General features: G+C 47.2%; 2 pseudogenes; both read right to left on the bottom strand.

Moving 5' to 3' along the window:
- Positions 1–6869: 6869 nt before the first annotated feature.
- Positions 6870–9984, bottom strand: LOC147956749 (uncharacterized; annotated as a pseudogene).
- A 349-nt stretch (positions 9985–10333) lies between these two features.
- On the bottom strand, positions 10334–11193 carry LOC147956748 (uncharacterized; annotated as a pseudogene).
- Between the last annotated feature and the right edge of the window lie 976 nt (positions 11194–12169).

The following is a 12169-nucleotide window of genomic DNA, read 5'->3' as shown; positions in this document are numbered from 1 at the left end:
TGCAAAACGGACAACGGGGAAAATGCTCGAATGCATGAGATGAACATGTATGCGAATGCAATGCACGTGATGACATGATATGAGATGCAAGAAAAAGAAAACAACACACGGCGACAAAGACCCGAACCCGAGAAATAAATATAACTTAATGCCGGAAACGGCAAGAGTTGGAGTACAAATTGGGAAAGTTATAACTGGGGCGTTACAACACTCCACCACTACGAAAAGATCTCGTCCCGAGATCTAGGACTGAAAGAACTTTGGGTACTCAGAACGGAGGTGATCCTCGCGTTCCCAGGTAGCTTCACGGTCGGAATGGTGTGACCACTTGACTTTGAGAAATTTGATTGACTTGTTGCGAGTCCTGCGTTCAGTCTCTTCAAGGATTGCAACTGGGTGCTCACGATAGGAGAGATCTTCTTGGAGCTCAATGTCCTCGAAGTTGACGGTGCGTTCAGGCGTCTTGAAGCACTTTCGGAGTTGGGAGACATGTAACACATCATGAACATTTTCAAAGTTTGAAGGAAGCTCGAGTTGATAGGCGAGGTCGCCTCTCTTGCTGACAATCTTGAAAGGTCCGACGTATCTGGGGGCAAGCTTCCCTTTGATACCGAAGCGACGAGTCCCTTTCATAGGAGAGACGCAGAGGTAAACATGATCTCCGATCTCGAAAGCCAAATCACGGTGCTTACTATCATAGTAGCTCTTCTGGCGGGATTGGGCTGCTTTGAGGTTATCACGAATGACCTTGCACATTTCTTCTGCCTCTGTGATTAAGTCATTACCCAGCAGCTGACGTTCACCGGTTTCAGACCAGTTGAGAGGGGTATGGCACTTCCTACCATACAGAATTTCAAATGGGGCCTTGCCCGAACTTGCTTGAAAACTGTTGTTGTATGAGAATTCAGCATAAGGAAGACAATCCTCCCACTTCATGCCGAAGGAGATAACACAAGCCCTGAGCATATCTTCAAGAATCTGGTTGATACGCTCGACTTGACCGCTTGTTTGAGGATGGAAAGCAGTGCTTAAGCGGATGTTGGTGCCCATGGCCTTCTGAAAAGAATCCCAAAACTTGGAGGTAAAGATGCTGCCACGGTCTGAAGATATCACTTGAGGAATACCGTGCAGAGAGACAATTCGAGAGATATAGAGTTCCGCCAATTGAGCTGCAGTGATTGACTCTTTGATAGGCAGAAAATGAGCCACTTTGGTGAGCTTGTCGATGACAACGAATATAGCATCATTGCCATGCTTGGACTTTGGAAACCCAGTCACGAAGTCCATTTCAATGTGGTCAAACTTCCATTCTGGAATGGCAAGAGGTTGGAGGAGACCTGCTGGCCTTTGGTGTTCTGCCTTCACTCTTCTGCAGACATCACATTCATTCACGAATTGAGCGATTTCGCGCTTCATTCGAGTCCACCAATAAGTTTGCTTGAGATCCTGATACATCTTCGTGCTCCCAGGGTGGATGGAGAGGAGAGAGTTGTGAGCCTCGTTCATGATCACTTTACGAAGTTCACCTTTGGGCACAACAATTCGATCCTCGAAGAAGAGAGTGTCCTTGTCATCAAGGCGGTAGCACTTGTACTTGGACTGACTCTTTGCAATCCCAATCTTCACCTTTTTCACCATAGCATCAAGAAGCTGGGCTTGGCGAATCTGGTCTTCCAAGGTAGGAGAGACTTGAAGGTTGGCGAGGAAACCTTGAGGAACAATTTGCAGATTAAGTTTGCGGAAAGCTTCACAAAGCTCGGGTTGATAAGGCTTCAGAATCAGACTGTTGCAATATGCTTTTCTGCTCAAAGCGTCAGCAATCACATTGGCCTTGCCTGGAGTATACTCGATACTCGGATTATACTCTTGAATCATTTCGACCCATCGAGTCTGCCTGAGGTTGAGATTAGGCTGGGTGAAGATGTACTTGAGACTCTTGTGATCAGTGAATATATCCACTTTCCTTCCCAATAGAAGATGTCTCCAAGTCAACAAAGCATGCACAACTGCCGCCAACTCGAGATCATGAGTGGGGTAGTTCTTCTCATTAGGCTTCAACTGGCGAGAGGTATAAGCAACAACTTTCTTCTCTTGCATCAGTACAGCACCGAGACCTTGGAGAGAGGCATCACAAAAGACCTCGTACGGCTTGGTTTCATCAGGCGGAGTCAGAACTGGAGCAGTGATCAACTTCTCTTTCAAAATGTTGAAAGCAATATCACACTCCGGAGACCAAACGTACTTGACGTGCTTCTGAAGAAGATTTGAGAGAGGCTTCGCGATCTTAGAAAAGTTTTCAACGAATCTTCGGCAGTAGCTTGCAAGACCAAGGAAGCTACAGAGTTGCTTCACGTTCTGAGGAGGTTCCCAATTAACAATTGCAGACACCTTCTCAGGATTCACGGCAATGCCCTTGGCAGAGATGATATGACCAAGATAAAGCACCTCATCGAGCCAAAATTCACACTTGGAGAACTTGGCGTAGAACTGATGTTCCCTGAGCTTGTCAAGAACCAAACGCAAGTGCTTGGCATGATCTTCCTTGTTCTTGGAGAAAACCAGAATGTCGTCGAGATAGACCAAAACGAAGTCATTGGTGTAGGGGTTGAAGATGAAGTTCATCATGCGAGAGAACGTCGGAGGAGCGTTGGCGAGGCCAAAATACATGACAGTGTATTCATATGACCCATAGCTTGTCCTGAAAGCCGTCTTGGGAATATCTTGCTCACGGATTCGAATCTGATGATAACCCATACGGAGATCAAGCTTGGAGAATACTTGGGCACCCTTGAGTTGTTCGAACAGCTCATTGATGTTGGGAAGTGGATATTTGTTCTTGATGGTCTTCTTGTTCAATGGACGATAATCAACACAAAGTCGGTCCGTTCCATCCTTCTTCTTCACAAAAAGAACACCACAACCCCACGGAGAAGTACTAGGCCGAATGAGACCCATTCTTTCTTGAACATCGAGTTGTTTCTTCAACTCCTTCAACTCTTCAGGGCCGAGCTTGTAGGGACGTTTGCACACAGGTTCCGTACCGGGCTCAAGTTCAATAACAAATTCAACCGGCCGGTGCGGAGGCATTCCTGGGAGCTCTTCTGGGAAGATGTCTTGATACTCAAAAACAACCGGAATCTGCGAAATAGCATCCAATTCACCCTTCTCATTGAGAGAAAACAACCGGATGGTATTATCCCGAGCAGCAAAGACAATTACATCCTCAGACGAATGAGTCAGTTGAATCTGCCTGGCTGCACAATCGAGGTGAGCCTTGTGCTTAGAGAGCCAGTCCATGCCAAGAATAAGATCAATATCGGAATCGCCAAGAACAATTGGGGAAGAAAGGAACTTGTAGTCGCCCAAAGTGATAGTAACCTCCGGAACACAGGTGTTAGCTGTCATCTGCTTGCCCGGTGACACAATTTGCAAGGCACTTTGCAGATACTGATAATCACACTCATACTTTGATGCAAAAGGTTTGGAAATGAAACAATGCGATGCACCCATGTCAAAAAGAAATTTTGCAGGAATATCGTTAACAGGAAGGTTACCCATGATGACATCAAACGAATCCTCTGCCTGAGCTGCGTTCATCAAGTTAACCTTGGCGGACTTGGGGTTATGCTTGACCACTGCTGTACTTGCCGATCTGACAGGAGGAGGAGGAGGAAGACGCCTTTGGTTGAAACATTTGTTGGCGTAGTGACCCTTCTGTTGGCACTTGTTGCACGTGACCTCTGAAAGCGGACGGTGGTACGGAGCACTCGATCTTGGAGCTTGAGACGAAGTCTTGTTCTGAAAGCCTGGGTTGGGTGGGTGGGAAGAACCACTGCCACCTTTGCTCTTCTGCTGATACGGCTGACGGAACGGAGGAGGAGGAAGCCTATACTTCTGCTGCTTGGCCACTTGAGTCGAGGAAGAAGGCGTAGTGTCTCTGACTCGCTTCCTGGAAGCATCACACCTCAACTGAGCAGCCTCTTGCTTCAGTGCCATGTTGTAGAACTCATCGTATCTCAACGGCTCAAAAAGGACAAGAGCGAGCTGAATTTCTTCACGGAGACCACCCCTGAACTGGTATATCATGCTCTTCTCATCAGGAACATCCTGCTTGGCAAAACGGGCGAGCTTCTGGAACAACTTATTGTAGTCATAGACAGACAAAGAGCCTTGCTTCAGATTGCGGAATTCTTCACGTTTGCTTTCAGTCACACTCTGAGGAATGTGATGAGCTCGGAAATCTCGACGGAAATCATCCCAAGTGATCAAACATCCACCTCTGGAATCCTTGTACTACTGGAACCACTCTGCAGCCTGATCTTTGAGCTGGAAAGAAGCGAACTTGACGAAATCTTCAGGCCTGACGTTGCTGCATTCAAAATGCTTGCCCAGATCCACTAGCCAATCGTCAGCATCGGTAGCCTCAACACAATTGCTGAACGTCTTTGGACCATTAGCGAGGAACTGGTTCAGTGTAGCAAAATGGTTCTGATTGTTGTCTTGATTCCCTTGACTGCCTTGATTCCGCTCTTGGAGGATTTGCATGATCAACTGTGTGTTTGCATTGGTTGCGGCCATCACAGCTTGCCATGCTTCCGGAGGAGGTAGAGGTGGTGGCGGATCTTGATTCTGGTTCTGACTGGTGCTCTTAGCGGGAGCCATCCTGAAGAGGTTGACCACCGTTAGCACATAGACAGATAAATATTGAAGCTGAATCCAACGGAATGAAAATTGCAACATAAAGTCTTCACATCCGAACAAAATGAACGAATGCACTTCCCTTGAAGTGGTCACATATTCCTAAATTGCGAAGCCACGAAGAATTAGGTAGAAGAGGTAATTCAACAAGGGGTGGAATCAACATATGACTTTGAAGCGGTTCGAATACCACTACTCAAAATAAAACCAAGGATTGGCTTGTGAAATAAGCCGGAACGAACATATGATAGAAATTTCGTCCGAAGTTTTCGTGGTGGGACCTACACGGGCTCGATCGTACAGCACCATCATGTACAAGGCAGTGCACATGACATACGAAGCGTCCCCGAGTCAGCATAGCCAAGGACTCTTTAAGACACAACGAGACCACTGTAAAATCGACCGTGAATAGGAGAACCACTAGACGTCGAACCCCAATTTCATATCATACATCTGTCGGAAAGATATCCTAAGAGCTACTTGAATTCCCACCTATGAAACTCCCGAAATTTTCCGGTTATGCAATCAGGTGTTGAGGATACAGGGGAAGCATAATATCTCACCCAAACTAGCAAATCCTACATCCAGTTGTATCCATCCTTCAACACATAACCAAGAAACCTTCGGAAACCATCTACCTCAACCTTCGAAAAGCATCCGTTATACAAGTTATGGCGATACTCCCGAACTCCCGCCCCAGTACTGTGTGGCGTCGAGGTTATCTCACCAACGAACTGCATAAAGGAGATTTTCGATGTCGACGAACATATCTCAAGTATTCCAGAATTGCAACGATAAAATTATGATGACAACACCTCAGAGCTCAACTCCCCGAGACACTTCCACTAAACCCCTGACAGGAGGCACCAAGACAGTATTCTCATCATAAGCCATCGGAACAAATCCAAGATACTCGCGTGTTCCTAATTTTTTTTTGGTGAAATTTGAGAAGAGAAAAGTCAAAACTCTACGTCAGGATGCCTTACCAGAGCGATGAGGAGACTGGGAAGTAAAAAGAATTCCTAAGCTCTCCGATATATAATTCCTAAAGGACTCAAAACATTTTTCTAGACACAACTCGGCTGCTAAAACTATCAAGCAATGGGGGCTCCTAAGGTCGGGGAAGGCTCTGATTACCAACTTGTAACGCCCTCGACACGTGGGAGATATAGCCGCATCGAGGGCGTTACACCTTTCGAGGCCCCGGGAACCAAGAGACCACAATCGCCACAGTCAGATTGGCCGCGCTAGTAGGCCATGGAGTGCACTTTTTGTTTACGGGATCTTGTAATTTTGTTTCTCCAATGAGAATAATGAAATACTCGTTTCCCACATCCTTTTCTTTGTGTACTACGGTACACTGGCACGCCCGCATACTCATTTTCCTTTCCCCGGCGTATGAGAGAAACACACTCCCTTCTTCCCTTATCCTCAGAGTCCTAGATGTTTTTCTCGTGTCAAACATCCACCTAATCCATTTAGCTCCAAAACCCCTAGAAGTTAGCATCTCTACTAGGAAATCCCAGTTCACCGATCATAGGCCTTCTCATAATCTAACTTAAGCACAATCCCAGGCTCATTTGATTTGTGAACTTCATGAATGGCCTCATGGGAGTAACCACACTTTCTAAAATAAATCTGCCTCTCACAAAAGCAGATTGGCATGGTGATAGGAGCCTATGACCTACATGGGCAACCCTGTTTGTCATAGCTTTACTAAAGATTTTTATAGAGCAGTTGCTCAAACAAATTGGTCTGAGTTTTCTCATATTTTTGGCCTCTGGCTCTTTAGGAATAAGAGTGACAATAGAGTAATTCAATCTCTGGATATCCAGGGTCCCATTTTCAATATCCCTCACCAGAGCCATAAAATCATTTTTGATAACCTCCCAAAAGTGTTGATAAAACAAGAATGAGAGGCCATCAGGGCCAGGGGCCTCATTAGCATATGAGCTCATGATAGCTTCTTTAATTTCCTCCTCTGAAAAAGGCCTTTCAAGTATGGCATTCTCTTCTTCTGTTACCATCTCTTCCTCAGACCAAAACTGGTCATCTAAATGGATATTGGGTCTGTGCTCATAACCAAAGAGGTTTTTATAAAAGTCAGTAGCAACATCTAGCATGTCTTTAGTAGAGTACACAGGTCCATCTGGACCCTCTAAGATAGACAGCTAGTTTTTCCTTCTACATTGGTTGGCAACAGCATGAAAATATGCTGTGTTTCTATCCCCCTCTTTGATCTTCCTATCTCTAGATCTCTGCCACATGGCAGTTTCCTCTTTTCTCCAAATATCTTCAAGTTCTCCCCTGATTTGTTTCATCCTGAGGATATCCCCAGCATTAGTTCTGTTCTGTTCAGCAAAGACATCCAGGATATCAAATTCCTGAAGTAAATCCCTCTTTTTTCTCTTCATGGTAGCTTCCAGGTTTATGCTCCATCCTTTAACACTTCTCCTAAATAGCTTGGTTTTAAATTGCCAGGTCCCAATAGCAGTTGTGGATGGTGAAGGAGTGGCCCAGATTCTCTCTACTAAGGCTCGAAAGTCTGGTTGTTCCAGCCACCACTTCTCAAATTTAAAGGGTCTTGTTGAGTTAAATGTACCCACCCCAGTATCAAGAAGAATTGGGGCATGATCACTTCCCACCCGAGGCAGCGCACACAAGGTGGTGAGAGGTAAGTGACTCCTAGCTAGTGGCAGAGAAAACTCTGTCAATAGTGGCAAAGATGGGGTTGTCCTGATTGTTACTCCAGGTAAAAACCCTATTTGACAGCTTATATTCCATAAGGCCCCATTTGTTTATCCAGTCATTGAACAAGAATGCCCATGAAGTATTAATATTGCCAGAAGTTTTCTCCTTAGCCTCCCTAATCAAATTGAGGTCACCCCCAAATAGAACATGATAGCACAAGCCATCCATACTTTCATGTAGTTCAGCAATAAAATCAAGTTTGTCTACAGCATAAGCTGTTCCATAAACCACAATTAAATGCCAGCAGAAGCCATCCATCTTTTTTTAAGAAATAATAATACAATACTTCTTATTGCTAACATTAAGAACCTCAAAAAGATTGGATTTGGTACCCACATGGATACCCCCTGCAGAGCCCACTACAGGTAGTATATGCCACTCATAAGCAGTAGAGCCAGCTAGGGTATTAAGGAAAGAGTCAGACAAATTTTCTCTCTTAATTTCTTGAAAACCTAAAAAAGCAGGTTTATACTTGTTTACTAAGTCAGACAGGCACTGTAGTTTCCCTTTTTGGCCTAGACCTCTAATATTCCAAAAGATGCCAATCATGGGATTTTGAAGGGATGTGTCAGACTAAAAAGTCCACCTCTCACAGCATTCCCAGAGCTACCTACAGCACTAGCAGTGCCCCCTGGTGTGTTGGTGTTGGGAATGTCTTTTTTTGGAGTACAAACTCTAGTGTCAGCATTAATTTCAGAATCTAAATTGTCAGGCAGAGATATTTCAGGATTCTGGGAAGCAAATAAAAGGCATTTTTCAGTTTCATCTCTAATAATGTCATTGATAATCCGGTTTTTCTCTATCAAATCATCACCAATCTTGATGTTAAATGCAGAGGCATAGGCCTCTAAACTAGATGCAGATTCAGTAGTAAAAGACTTACTTTTAAAGGTAGGGGGATTTCCAGGTTCTGCTTCATTTTGTATGCCGCAGCTTTCTCCATGATGTTTTGCCTACTGTGAACCCTGGAGCTTAGTCTTGGAGCAACAACTGGGCCCCACTTGTTCTTGGGTGTTGGCTTTTCATTAGGCAGAGCCGTTTTCTCCATTAGACCCATTTTCTTCGAACTACTGGCTATAGAGACTTCAACAGTATCCATTTCCTCTTCTGATTTAGCAGCTTCACTAGCAGTATCAGATGCAGAATCCTCCAGTTCTTCCAGCAGGCCAGAGTAGTATACTTTTTGAGCAGACATTGGGGAAGTGACAGCAACACCACCACTCGATGATGCAGCAAGCATACTGACTTCACTTGTTTTGTTGTGGGGAGTACTAAGGATTCTGATTGCCTCAGAGAAAGGTATTGAAGAGCACATGCTCCGAGTCTTAGATTCTCCTTCACTCTTCTTGTTAACTCTCATGGGAGAGACGCATGCCTTCAGAGCAGGAGGATGGAATGTAGCACCATCATCAGTTGTCTTCTTCCCGGTTGGAGTTTTTGTTGGAGCCCTGTTGGCTAGGTCCAGATCATCAATGGGTTCTTCTCCATCATCCAGGATGTCCTTATCCAGCTCCACCTCATCAGTTACTTTGTTGTCATCGTCCACAGCTATGTTAGTAGGTCCATTATCATCATTAGGATCATCAGCCCCTATCTGATCAAAACCCTCCACTGTAAAGGATAAGATATACAGTTTTTTCCACATCTCCAAGATCCATTCGAAGGGGATCTTAGCTGGGTCCCTGCAAGCGATCTTGACTCTCACTTTCTCATAAAAACTCTTCATTAGGCCATTCCAATCTACATCCACAAGGATCCCAAAACAGGAAGCAATCTGAGACAGGACCTTCCATGTGCACCATTTAGATGATAGCCCCTCGATGACAACCCAGGCTGCAGTAAGCTCGCTGAATGGGTCAATTGCACCGGTCCATCTCTCAACAGACACAGCTACGCCATCGATGGGCAAGTCGAAGGCAGGAAATTCAATCAGTTCTTCAACATCTTTCCAGGGTGGGAATCTGACCATGAACTTCTTCTCTGACACTGATCTGATTTGCCATGTCCATTGCTTGTTTTGCAGAATATACCATATAAATTCTTAACCAGATCGGACTTGTCGATGTCACCTTTCATTACCCACACTTTTCCGCAGTTTTTGAAGTTCAGCCAATTTGCTTCTCGACCCACAGGAGCGTCAATGTGATAGAATCCCAGCCCTAGAGAAAAACTATCGAAGAATGTGGCAACTGGATGAGGTTGCGCCCAGGCCACGCAATTGTTGACGTTGTGCCCCTCCAGTCCATAGATGAAGCAAGTTTTCTTCTGAACGCAGTTACCAACATAGTGGCCAGGGCCTCCACAGGTAAAGCAAACCATATCCTTGTATCGCTCATCGAAGACCTGCACCGGTGGGGCAGGCGGGACCGATGGCGGGGGCGCTGCCACGGCTTCTTGAGTAGGGGGGGGGGCAGCACCCTTGCAGGGCACGGTAGCAGTTCGCGCGCCCCCTGCAGCTTGGCGACGTCCGGGGTTCTTCTACGGAGCCGGAGCGCGCTGCTTCAGGCCCCCAGACGGCGCACTCTTGTCCGCCATGACAGCCCGAGCAAAGGACTTGGATCCCTCCCCAATCCCCTCCCTGATGATCTTGAGCTGTGTCGGGGGAGTATCAAACGGTCGGAGATGCTTGACTGGGAATAGATGAGAAGGGGAAAAACATCCAGAACGAGCTAGATCTTTCTGGAGCCATCCTAGAGTGGTGGTGGTTTTGCTTGGTGGAAGAGGGCGAGGCTGGCGACAGCGGGGGGAGGGGATGGACCAGAGCTGTCCAAAAACCCTAGATATAGTTTCATCTGCGCCGTCTTGAGGAGGAGGCATATTCGCCAAAGGCGTTTTCACCCTCTCGCACCTGATTTGTGGGAGGAAAGTAGCAACGGGCCCCACGTTATCCGGCCCAAGTGCTCTTCCTCGCATCCCAGGAGAAAAATCCCCCAACTCCGGCGATTTGGACCTCGCCGCCGACGGTGATTTTTGATTCTCTGAGCACAAGCTCTGCCCAACCTCCATTGGTTCCAACACTATCGTCGACTGCGAGATCATAAGACTAACATGTTTCCTTGGGATACAAATCCCCCTGCGATATCTCGAACGAGCGCCCGGTGGAACCTCGCCGCGGTCTCCAAACCACGGCGGTTCCAGCATGTCACGGCGAGGCAGTGGATCCACCTCACCCGCAACAATCCTCATGCACTCGGCGGAATCACGCCGAGGATGCATTCCCAGCGGAGGGCTCGTCATGGCTCTTCCGATTTTGCCTCCGCCCTCGCCCAAATCACGAGTTCCATCGGTGGGGAGGATGGGAACGGGGGCATCCTTGCCCTCTCCTCCAGCGTGGCCTCCTCGAAGATTCGCCGCGCTAGCTTCCTCTGCTCCACGTCCACCCTCCTTCGATGAATCTCGGCGACCTTCATGGCCGCAGATCTCACCTCCGGCTCGGTCGCCTTCGCAACCGCGCGATCCGCCGCCTTCCATTCCTTCACGCACCGGATCCACTCGAAGGTAGCGTCCCGGATCCTGGTCGCGCGCTCCGTCCACCCCCTGGCTCTGGTCGCCATGAGCACCGCCTGCGGAATCGGAGAAATCAGCCGCAGGATCTCAAGGAATCTCACGAGAACGGCTGGCGCAGGTTGCTGGGGTGGGGGAGGCGTGGGTGCTCGCCGGCGTGGAGGCATGCCGTCGGGTTAGATCTATGGTGGTGGCGGCTATGGCGAGGGGGAGGTGCAGCGTCGCAAGAGCGAGAGGCATAAGTCAAGGAAACATGCATGGGTATAGATTATTTACCAGCAGAAAGAGATGGCACCACTAAACTTGCAATATATCATACCTATATATCACACTAAAATTGCATCTACTTTTCCGGGTACACCTAAAGTCTCCACCCCCTCGTTGGTATTGTCCATATACCATTTGACGGATAATTCATGTACTATATGCGGCTCGTGCGTCTCACACGAGGCCGATCAGGATTTGATGCCTCCCGTCGGCGCCGCCGCAGATCGGCTTCGTCTTCTATGGCCTTAGAGGTATGGAGGCGTGGTGGATCTCGACTCATGCTGGCGGGAGGGCTCCTGATTTGTTTTTTTGGAGGTTTTTCTATGTGTGTTTCGGGTTTGTGTTCTGTTCAAGAAGACGAGACGGCGGCGGCTTTCTGAAGTTGGAATAAGGTTTTCCCCGCCTAGCCTCCGTTCTGGTGGCGCGTCTAGCGTCATCGAAGCGTGTGTGGAAATATGTCTTCGGCGGATCTTGCGGGATTCGGTCGGCGTTTGTCTTCGGTGGATCCACTTGGATCTGGCCTTAGTTGGTCTGTGTTAATGTGTCTTCAGGTTGGATCCTTCTGGTCTACGCTTCTCTTCATGGCGGCGATTGCTATTCTAGTGCGCTGGTCCTTTTGGGCCTTAGCACGACGATTTCCCGACTGTCTACTACAATAAGGTTTGCTCGGCTCCAGTGAGGGAGGGGCAATGATGGCGACATGTCTTCTGCTCGCTCGAGTGCTTGTAATCGTCGCTAGGTGGCCTATGGACCTGGATGTAATTTTCACTCCTAGTGTTCTTTGTACTGCTTTGAAAGATGATGAATAGATTGGAAGTTTATCCCGCAAAAGAAAAAGATATATGTACTTTTTGTTTAGCTGGAACTTATTCTCATAGAAGATATATGGATGTACGTACTATACTTGCCCATGTGACATTACCCGGTATAGTATTCTCAAGAAGGTATT

This window comes from Triticum urartu, chromosome 7A (genome assembly GCF_056163025.1).
Source record: "Triticum urartu cultivar PI428250 chromosome 7A, HENAU_Tu73, whole genome shotgun sequence".
Taxonomy (NCBI): Eukaryota; Viridiplantae; Streptophyta; class Magnoliopsida; order Poales; family Poaceae; genus Triticum; species Triticum urartu.
The sequence above is the reverse complement of the archived record's forward strand: the minus strand, read 5'-3'. Positions and strand labels throughout refer to the sequence as shown.